Source organism: Zingiber officinale, chromosome 1A, assembly GCF_018446385.1.
Source record: "Zingiber officinale cultivar Zhangliang chromosome 1A, Zo_v1.1, whole genome shotgun sequence".
NCBI lineage: Eukaryota > Viridiplantae > Streptophyta > Magnoliopsida > Zingiberales > Zingiberaceae > Zingiber > Zingiber officinale.
Window position 1 is genome coordinate 175590566 of NC_055987.1, and position 11815 is coordinate 175602380.

The following is an 11815-nucleotide window of genomic DNA, read 5'->3' on the forward strand; positions in this document are numbered from 1 at the left end:
TACTTAGTGAGATGTAGGGGAAACGACGTTAAACGCTTCGACAAGGTTCCTCCTCAATCTTTTCAAAGATTGTTAGGGTTTGGATGTCTGTATGTGCCTTAATTTCTCTCATCAAGAAATATATTTAAAAAGGTAAGGAAGATAAGTTTTTCTAACAAATTAGGTCGGGTCAGTTAATTTATTACTTAACATGTTAATTACTCATCCCCTTTTAGTATAAGTATAATTATGATACATAATTAAATTTAAAATAAATAAATAAATCAAAATTTAAAACTCAATTTAATTAAATTTACTAAAATAGGTTTTAGGCACTACATGACATATTAGAATTTCCACTTGCCTAGTATCCAGTTAACTTGACCTACTAGATCTTTCTTAGTTGAGCTACATACACACTTAATCAACTTTATTAGATCATAACATATCTTAACTTTAAATTTTTGTCATTATCAAAATTAAATTTAATTATTTGATGCTTCTTACATTGACATATTTCAAATATCTTTCTAAGCAGAGAGATCACTTGATTATCATGATTTACTCTCTTATCCTTCTATGGGGTCGATAGTAAGGAATGTTTGGGGATGAGGGAGTTACTTTTTTGCCCCTTCGAACAGAACTCATGTGTGAAAATTTTGAAACAAATTAGGATTATTTGGAAGTCGATTTTGTATGGTCTTATTTGAAAAAAATAGAACAATGGGGTTTGTGCTCCACTTGAAATCTCAAACTATAAACCCTCGCTACGTCTCGCCTCCCTTCCTGCAACTGCCACCGGCGATCGATCCCGTCGCCGATGCCGAACTTCCTTAGTTTCCATCCACAGAACTCATCTCCGCGTCCCCTACTCGTACACATCTGCGCTAATTGAGTTCTTTTCCGTGTTCACTTACAAGCATCACCGCTGTGAGTTGAATCCGTCGCCGCCGCCACCGCCTCTAATTTCTTCGCATCTATAGATTCTTGGCGCCTTCCCACCTGCTGCAACCTCTGTCGCGGCTTTTTGCTCCTATGGAATCGCAGTCGATCAACTCCCAGTGTGACGTAGCTGCGAATCCAAGGTCTGCACACTTAAGCGGAGTGTCTTCGTCAATTCTACTGTACAGGCAGGGTGATGAAAGTTGAAAACGAACTTAGTCAAGCTCATTTGAATTTATAATTAGCTAAATAATAGTGTAGATGTTTGTCAGCATTTATGCGTTTCTTGAGTTTGTAAGCATAAAATCTCTAACCTTATTGGAGTTTTAGGTCTTTGACTAAAATGATATCGTTTTAATATCCTGTTGACGTTCTGATATGTCAGTGACAAATTAAAGGTGGAAGGGAATAAAAGGAAAAAAAGACAACTATGTAAGTTTAGATTGTGTTACATTTGGACTGATACAAGTTTGACATTATCTTGTATGGATACCAACTATAAAAACAAAATAATATTATCTCAATTCATCTTGACCTACATTGTACCATTCCAAATGTGAGTGTCATGTCATCAACATGATGTGGTACTTGTTGACATAATTAATATATAATACATGAGACATTGTCTATGTGAGTAATAACAAATTTTGGTAATTTATTAGAATAGTATATTTTGATTGTGTTTTCCAACATTATATGATATTTCATATCACAATTTTAAGATTGCTATTTGTGTATCTTTTAGGAAAAAATGATTCTATGTTAAATATTTAAATAAACATGATGTTATGCTTAGGCATAGGAGGGATAGTGAACGTGTTAGATGTTCCACCATTAAACTAGAGTAGTGGCTAAGAGCTCACTCTATTAAGAGCATCTCCAATGGGAGCTCGGAGCTCCCACTGGTGACGTGGACGGAGCGGCTCTGCGAGCGGCTCCGTTGTCAGTAATTTTTTAAAATTAATTTTTAATATTTCTTATTAAAAAAAACAAAATAGAGCTCAATGATAGCGAGGCACTGACATTGAAGGAGAGATAAAAAATATAATGAGAAAATGTAATGAAAAACTTAATTATAAAAATGTAATTTTTTTATAATTATAAAATTTTAATTATATATAAGGTAAAATATGAAGGAGAGATAAAAAATATATAATGAAAAAATATGGGACCCATGAAGAAGTTGTTGAGAGGTTTTTTGATAGTGGAAAGATATATAGGGTGGCCACGACTGTGGATGCTCTAATGCCCTATCCAATCAATGGCTCAACTTTGATTTTTTTTTAAACTCAAATGACATATTTCATTGTAATTAAAGTTTAAGAGCTATTGGGTTCTATCTTTTGTTGATTATAGTCTTATGTTGATTTTGCTGACAGAATAAAAGCGATGAATGTACAAAGAGAAGTAAGGAACAACAATAGTGAAATTTACAGATTCTGAAGCAGAGCCTCTTTGTTAAGGGTCCATCACAGAATATGGGTCCACCATAGCTCTAGGAAATAGTCAACAAGCTTCTAAATAGTGTATGTTTACCTAAGCATGATAAATATCCTCTGATATGGGAAGCCACTCTTTCTGTCATTGTCCATTAGGTGGAAAAGGTGACTTATGCATTTTAAATATCAGAGCAAGAGCTTCTCGTGCAGCTTAATTCTTATTTGTAAAAGATCAAAGGTATCCTTATTCTCTGTAAATTTGTTCAATATTATTTTTCTAACATTATTCTCGATATCACCTCATTAAAGAAGATGCATTCTACTTTAGTATTTGTATTTATCAAAGGGAGTATGTATTCCAAAATACCCCTTCCCACCACTTGTGCAAATTGAAATGTTGAACTTCCTTCTACTCACCCAAACAAAGTACTAAATCTTTCTATGTCTGTTTAAACCGAACCGCATTAAGAAGCCAAAGGGCAAATCCTTTCATTATGTACTTTTGATTAAAAGTGTTTGATGACCTAACAGATTTTGGTTTTGTACCAAAAGTAATACAATTTCACCTCCTATGGTCCTTAAGTTTGATTGTGCTGTTCTTTCAATATTTTGAGTCCTTTAGGGCCATAAAACACTTTTGGCTAAAGGTACTTATTGGCTATGAAGATCTCATATCAGTGCCAAATCGAGCTAAAAGTACTTAGTGGCTATGAAGAACTCATGTTTGTGCCAAATCAGCACCATTGCAACCTCATTGGTTTGCTTAGTATATCTCTACTTTTTTTTTTTTCAAGATTTTGAGCTCAGATTCATGCCAAATGTGCCCTGTTGCACCTTGTTGATCATCATAGGTTAAGGCTTGATCTTGAGTCAAGCCTTCTGATAAGGCTTTTGTTCTGTAATTTAATGGAAGCCTTTTATTACCTTTAAATTCTTTTTCTTGCATATTATGAAATATAAATCCTATGTGTTCATGGCATGCATGCTTTATTTGATTCGTACTCATTGTTTATATTGATGCATGCATGTAGTATTTTTCTTCTACGAGGATGCATGTATAGAATTGCTATCTATATAATGATTAGAGATTATTCTCATGACTTGTTGCTTGTTACTAACTCATCATGTATGGTATACTTACGCTAACATAGAGAACTTATACTCCTTGTATTATTATTCAGTTTACTGCCCATTAGATCATTTGTCCAATTTCTTCCATGGATGCCAAGAAAGCCCTTGCTCTTGTTCAATCTAGGCTCTATGACCCTAACTATATCCATGCAATGTTCAAATCCTCTGAGAGCAACTACCGAAGTACTATCTGATCTCCCACCTCAAATCCTCCATTTTTTCTTTGCCATTATGGATTTGGTAGATTCTACCATTTCTCACTTTGTTCATTTCTGGATCTCTAAGAAAAAAATTTTCATTCATTTTCAGAAAATTGAAGTTCCTTATCATGAACTCCATTTCAAATGCTTGTAACAGCTCTATCCTCCTCCTTGGTCCACAAGGATCAAGAAAGGTCCTTTAGCATCTTTCCACTAGACATACACAATTGTCCTTCTTGTTGTTCAGGTGGTTGACTTGGTCCTTGAAGATTTGAAAAGTCAACGCCCTGATTTGATTTTATGGTATAGTATTATGTTTCTTGTTTTCTGACCCTTTTCACTGGTTTATTTTTTGTTGTCTTGTTCTATTGTGCATTTGTTAGTAAGAGATCTCTAAGTATATAGCAATGTTTTGTGTGTGTGTGTGGTTAGATCTTTATCAAACCTTCTTGGGTTTTTTCAATCTTCTTTGTTTTTCTGATTGTTAAAATTTCATGATGGGTAGATAGCCCATGCATTTGTTCTGTGTTTATTTAGTGGGAAGGAAGTAAGGAAGAAAGGAAATAGTTTTAAGGGAAACAAAGTAAGAAATACATTTATCATATTTCAACCAATGTGAAAGCAAGTCACTTATGTTAGTTATAGATTTTTCCCTCTACTTCCATTTAATTTTGGCTGCTATAAAATGGAAGATTTGGATGAGATGATAATTTTTTCTCCCCTTATCTTCCTTCCAAGTAAACAAGATGATTTGGCAATTCAATTCTTTTTCCTTCCCTTACCCTCTTATTTCATCCAAGTGAATAGCATGATACTTGTGAGCTTAAAATGTCTAAGAAAATAGAATGTCTACTAATATCTGAACTGGAACTATTAAATTGTTATTCTGATTTGCAGAGAATTTTATTGATCTTAGTATAGAATAGAGAAATCAGTGGAAGGGAGGAATTTTCAAGTGGAGCACAAACCACATTGTTCTTTTTTCAAATAAGACCCTCCAGTAAACAATGAGCATGATTAAACAGGATATTTCGGTATACATGATTTTGGTATACATCCTAATTTCACAAGTTCCAAACCATATTTTAACTTCCTAGTTTTTCTTCCATTCATTGTTGTTTTTACTTGAGCAAGTTACTTATGTTTTTCAGGATGCAGACCAACTTCTTGATAAAAGAGAAAGAGTCCGATCCAAGTTTTCTCGCAGAAAAACTACTTTTTTTTCCTTCTCTAACTTATCATGAATTTCTTATCAAGTCTAATATCTTTCCAAACAATTAATCCTCAGTTTTCATCATTTTGATATGTTATCAAATTGATGGAGCACATATTATACTTGCCAAAAGATTTAGGTCTCCCCTCTAAATATGTTGCAGAATTCAATTCACTTATCATCCTCTTGATCTCACTGTGTACATTCAATATTATTGTGTAACTTGCTTGTCAGAGAGGATTAATAACCAAAACTGCAGAGGTTGCTACTTGTACTGGAAAAATAGTCCTGCAAGTCTTCTGTATAAATTCAATTACCAGTATGATTTTGATGTGAGATTATTGTTGTTATGATGGATATACCTGGATAGATGACATGTAAAATGCTCTAGGATTCATGATTTTTATATGAGATTATCTAGTATCATGATTTACTTGTATTTATGAGATGCAAAACGCTCTAGGATGCATGGATATGCCATCTTAGTTCACATAGTTCCAGTTCAAATAGGAGAATGCACAAATTTCTTTCTCATTATTATTATTTTCATGATCATTGAGTTGTGCAGTAATTAGTTAATGAGTAAAACTGTGAGTGTTTGCAAGACATTTTAAATGAAAGCTCAAAAAAATCCTGGATTCTGTTTTATATATCAATGGAACAATTAGCAACTTGGTGCAGTTTCTGTAAGTTTATTTATCTTCTTTTTTTTTTTTTCAAGATTGAAGCACTGTACTTTTAGTTTTTAGTTCATCTTTTGAGAAATTTTCCTTCAGATTCCTAGCTGTGGCTTCTATAAATTTAGAATCTGGTTTGATCCCTGGAAAATCTCAGATTTCCCAGATTATTTTGCCAGCAACAGCCCAAGAGTCAGTCCTCCAAGGTTTGTTACTCGTGCCATTTGCTGTTTATTCATAACATTGCTTTTCCTGGGATTGTGATTATCTGTAAATTTGAGTAAATGCTCTATGGTCTTCATGGAATTGGTATATCTACTTTGTCTCCCACATTTGGAAGCATTAGCATTAATTATGGGCTGTACTATCAGTTAGATATTTTGTATTCAAAATAAAGTTGATATATCATGGGTGGTTGAATGCTGAGAGGCTTCTTGGTTATAAAACACAAAATATTAGATTTCAATTAGACCTAGTTTTACAAGGTTCGACCGGCTCGATCGTCCTGCTTGCTGCATTCGACTTGACCAGCCTAATAGGTTGGCCCAACCTGTTATTATTGACAACTTCTTCTCAAATTATTTCACTAATAATAGAATATGATTAGAATATTCTAGATATATAAGCCCTTTCAAACAAGAGAAAAAAACATCAATTTATTCATGAATATCTACAATATGTTTTCGATGGTGACTGGGTTCATGAATTATGGTCAACAAACAACATGGACTACAAGGTTCATTGGTCAAAGTGTCATAAGTACCTTATCTCACATAAATCGTTTACTACTAACTATTCAATATCCTTATGAAAAATCTATTACGTTAGAACTTGTTCACAATCAAATTCACTTTGAATTTGATAAGTCTATTGCTTGCTCAATAGATCTACATGTTGATTGGAGATTGGGAAGTGATATGAAAAAGAAACAATTACTTAATTATGGTATTGATTTATTGGTCTATATATTTTGTGGTAATTGTGTCAAGTATCATCCAACAAGCCACCAAAAATAAAATAGAATAATAATAAGTATTCCTTGGTGCAAAGCAAGGGTTAGCTAAGGAGCATGAATTGGGAATAACAATTCCATGACAATTGGTATTTCAAGTTCATTTTTGTAACCCAACATAGGAATACTTATTTTATGTGGGAATTCTTAGGCAATCTGATGGCTATTACAAACATATCATAAAGCAAATTGTACTAAATAATTGTAAGGGACTCAAAAAAACAATCTAGATGTCAATAGAGATATAAGTGGGGAAGAAGATAATTATCAATTTTCTTAATTAGGGATTTTTTTAGAGAATAAGTATATCATTAGTTGCATGAAAATTAAACCAAAAAGATCCTTATGGATAAATACAGTAATTAAGAAATGATTGAAAGTTTTGTTTCACAAACTATTTTATAACTACTATACGTAAAATTTTGATCCAGAGATTGACAATTATGATAAGTTTAGAAATTATATATATATATATATATATTTATTTATAATATTAAATCAAATGGGGGTAAAATTGTAGTTTTGACTTTCAAATATATTCATATTGAATTTAGGAGATATGTAACTGGTTAAGTTATTTGACAAAATTTTGAGAAGATGCTTAAGAAAGGGAGGAAAGTATTTTTTGGTTAACTATTCATATGAATAAAGGTGACATGATTTTGGTCTAATCATAGAAAAATAAATTGATGTTCATATCAGCAAATTTTACAAAGGGTGATTGAAAATGAATAGGACAACAACAATAACTAAACCTTATCCCACTAGGTGGGGTCGACTATATGGATCCTTTTACGCCATTGAGCTCTATCTCCTACTATATCATCATCTATATTTAAATAAATTTTATCTTGTTTTATTGTTGCTAATCAAGTCTTATTTTGTCTACCTCTTCCTCGTTTGATGTGTGTTTGTCATAATTTCACATCGTTTAACTGGAGTATTTATTGGTCGTCTAAGTATATGCCTGTATCATCTTAAACGCTTCTCTCCTAGTTTTCCCTCAATAGATGTTACTCTGATTTTTTCTATAATACTCTCATTTCGTATTTTGTCCATTCTCGTATGTCTACACATCCACCTTAACATCCTCATATCTGCAACTCTAATCTTTTGCTCATGTGCTTGAGCCATAGCTCAACATTCAGCTCCATATAACATAGCAGGTCTAACTGCGGTTTTGTAAAACTTTCCTTTAAGTTTTAGAGGTACTTTACGATCACATAGAACACTCGACGCTCTCCTCTATTCAACCATCCTGCTTGTATTTTATGTAAGACATCTCTCTCAATTCCTCCATCATTTTGTAAAAATGTTTTTAAATATTTAAAGCTCTTGGTTCCGAGCAATTCATCATCTCCTATCTTAACAATTATCTCATTACGTCTAATATTGCTAAACTTAAATTCTATATATTCTGTTTTTATTCTACTAAGTCTAAAACCTTTCCCTTCTAGTGTTTCCCACCAAGATTCTAGTTTGACATTTACTCCTTCACGTATTTCATCCACCAAAACAATATCATCTGCAAACAACATGCACCATGGTATTGCATCTTGAATGTTTGTAATGAGTTCGTCCATAATTAGTGTAAAAAGATAGGGACTTAGAGATGATTCTTGATGTAACGCTATTTTTATTGGAAATGCTTCAGTTACTCCACCTAAAATCTTTACTCTAGTCGTTACATCCTCGTACATATCTTTAATTAGTTCAATATATGTTACGCTAACACTTCTCTTTTCTAGAATTCTCCATATAATTTCTCTTAGAGTCAATGAATATCATGTTTAGATCTTGTTTTTGCTCCTGATATTTGAATAATTGATGAAACAAAATTTTCAGAAAATTGATGTTTGAAGTCATCATTGATAGAAAAAGTATTGATGACGGTAAAGGAATGGTGTGGAAAACTTTATAATATTGTGACATTAGTGGTGATACTTATGAATAAGTGTGGCAAGTAATTAGGAAACAACATGCAAAATATTTTAATACAATGCTAAACAGATTGTTAGTTTTAACAATAAAAGAAAAAACTAATATGCACATTAATTAAGTGTAACTCTAGAATGCTAAATGAGAAAAAGAATACTATGATGAGGTGACAATCAATAGATTGTATAGGTAGATAAATTAGATCAGTTTGGAGTCGAAGGGGTGCGGAGGATAGGTAGGGGACAGAGTAGATAACATTGGTCAAGTTATTCAAATATTTTTGCCTTTAATGAGGATAAATTTTATTAGGATAAACTCCCCAACTAGTTGGAACTAACACAACTTAGGGATGACAATGAAGCAACCTCAAATTGTCATTGGGTTTCATGTGTTCTTTATAGTATTTTTTTTATCTTGGATTTTTGATTATATATTCTATAACAATTAAATAAGTCTGTATGAGCATTCATGGTGTTTGAAACATGACTGATGACTGAGCAGGAGTCTCGATTCTGGAACTATACATTCTGGTGTGCACGAATAGGTTGAAATGTAAAGATCGGAATTCATACAACTTCAATTATCATGAAAGGTAAGTCAAAATTTGCTCCATTTATGATTGGTGTTAAAGGCAGTTGCTGAAATGAATTCTTTTTGAGTATAAAGATGAGACAGTTTGTGTCTGAGGGTTCTTATAGGCTTTTGAACATCTCTTGGGACGAGAGTTGTTTAGTTTTGTTCACAACAAGGGACGTAATTTGTCCATTGAACTTCAACCAGTGAAACTTTTGGTTTCACCTCTTGAACTGTACCTGGGGTTGAAGTAAAGCTCTTCATGCCCTGTATGTGCTCAAGCTATATTTCTCATAACTAATTTGATCTTAGTAGTTAATTATTCCACAAGAATGTCATATGCCTTGTATAGCTGGGAGATGCAAGGATCTTATTTTCTGTTTCAGGCCATCCTTTTGAAATCGTTCAATCCACTGTGCGTGCTGATACCTAACGATGGTAGTCCTGAAAATTTATTTTTGATACTGAATGATGATTGTATAGAAGAATTTTGGTTAGCCATACAAATTTAGAACTCAGGATAGCTATATCGTAGTCCCATTTTCTTGAACTGAAGGAAGTAAATCGTGCTGAGGATATAATTCACTGTAATGCTTTTTTCCCTCTATAATGACTAAACAATTAACTAACTTAAATTCCCAATTAACTTGAAATTTCATTTAATCAATTGCTCAATCCTTAAGTCTGCTATAACTAATTCTAGTTGATTGAAGATTGAACAAAAGCATTTGTTTGTTCCCTTACATTTGGCTGATTGCTCAATAGTCAATTAAATATTCTAGTCCATTGTGACTCACCAAAACATTGTGATCCTTGATCACAACAGTTTCTTCACTTTCAACTAATCCTCAAAGCGGGTGGTCTCCCACCCGGTTCACCCATCAAGTACATTTGGAAGCGCGAGCAGCTCCTTATCCAGCAACCATCATTTTAGATTTTTCATTCCACTGAAGGGAATATCCAATACCCTGCAGTACAATCAATTTCTTCAATGATTGCTTTATCTAAGTTCATTAGTTGATTAATCATAGTCACTTGTTGGTTGAACCAACACTAGTCAATTGATCTTAAGAGAGCTTTCATTCTAATTAAAGTTGAGTCAATTACTTAGTTGACTCAACCGCTAGTCAACTAGAGACTTCTTCAGTCGATTGATATGTTGATTATGACCCATTTAATGATCAAATTTACCTAAATTGAGATCTATCCATGCTCATTTAATGATCAAGTTTACCTAAATTCATCTTGCAGTTGTCTTCGTCTTCTGCCATGAGATCTTCTCCCATGATACTTCTCATCCCTAGGATGCATTGAGAGCTTGACTCTCCTTCCACGACATCCTTCTTGCTCCATTTATCTAGTTTGCCTCTATTCATCTCTGATCAAGTTATTTGTTCCTTGGATGCAACGAACCTTCAACTCTCTTTTAGTGTTATCCCTCTTGGTCCACGTACGTAGGCCACACAATTACACTTTGATGCCTTTATATTGTAATTTTTAGGGGTATGCCAACCATTCTTCTCCAATTTACATGGAACCAAGCTATCAGGTTAATTATGACCTTGACCGTGTTAAGTCATCTCAACTTGTGTATCCATGGAGGCCATGTACGTTCAAACACATGAAAGTAGGTAAAATCTAATTTAAATTGTTTGTCCAAAAATTTAATTTAAACTTTTTACCTGAACATCAAAATTCATAGTTGTGCCATTATTTCATCAAAATCAAGCATATAATCATACATTTCAATTATAGCAAAAGGTGATTATGCTCATCTCAGATGCCTCTCACATCTCATTCCCAAGTTATCTGAAGGGAAATAAATCATGGGGTCAGAGGCGAGGGTGTAGGAGGGTTTTTTTTTCGAGGATATGTGTCTGCCGGGAATTTCAAGCATCATAGTATAAATTTCATCTATGAAATTGAGTGTGCAAATTTATAGAGATAATCAATTAAATTAAATACATTTTAATTACATTTCTCTATGCATGATAAGCATCTCAGGATCATAAAAAATTGCTAAGCGTTGTCAAACAACAAAATTGTATCTAACAAAAAGTTAGGTTTCACGAATTTAAACCAAGATTCTATTTTGTATCAAAATTGATGTAAAATGGTATACATGGTGAAAAAAAATTCTAAGCTTGTTGTAGCAAAACATCCTATGACACTAGCTTTTCATCAAGAACTTTAAAAATGTCAAAATATCATGAAAGTTTGAAACTAGACATTTGGTGTTATTCTAGTAGAGAAAACTAACTGTCACAATTGACTAGACTATATGTTATCGTATATAATATTTACTAGTCCAAATTTGAAATTTCATAAATAATCTTATTGAAGAAAAGTTTTCGGCAAAAATTAAAAGGGCATTCCTTTTTTATTGAAATTGTTAAAGGGACATTTCGTTTTTATTTTTCATCAAAACAACGCTAGACTCCACCCGCCCCTCTATGAGATTATAGTGCCACTCTTAAGTTTGATCAATTTAGGGTTTTAGGACCTAAATCGATTGGGTTTGAATCGGATGAGTTTGGACCTCATAATCACACAGTAGCTGATTTATTAGGGTTTAGGGTAGTAAAAATCCTGCCTAAATAATAAAATACTATTATATTGCTTTTCAAAATCCAATTTAATCATCTCTTTGCTTTAGTCATCAAAGAAGAAAGAAACCTTCTTCATTGACCATCTACCTTGTGTTCCCATGT

The 11815-nt window shown here is 33.0% G+C and overlaps 1 long non-coding RNA gene across 1 annotated transcript; it reads left to right on the top strand.

Moving 5' to 3' along the window:
* The first annotated feature begins 702 nt into the window (after window positions 1-702).
* LOC122038477 lies at window positions 703-9486 on the top strand. Its single transcript, XR_006127876.1, has 4 exons — window positions 703-1064; window positions 2301-4740; window positions 4843-5787; window positions 9033-9486. It is a non-coding gene; the product is annotated as an uncharacterized LOC122038477 (long non-coding RNA).
* Window positions 9487-11815: the final 2329 nt, after the last annotated feature.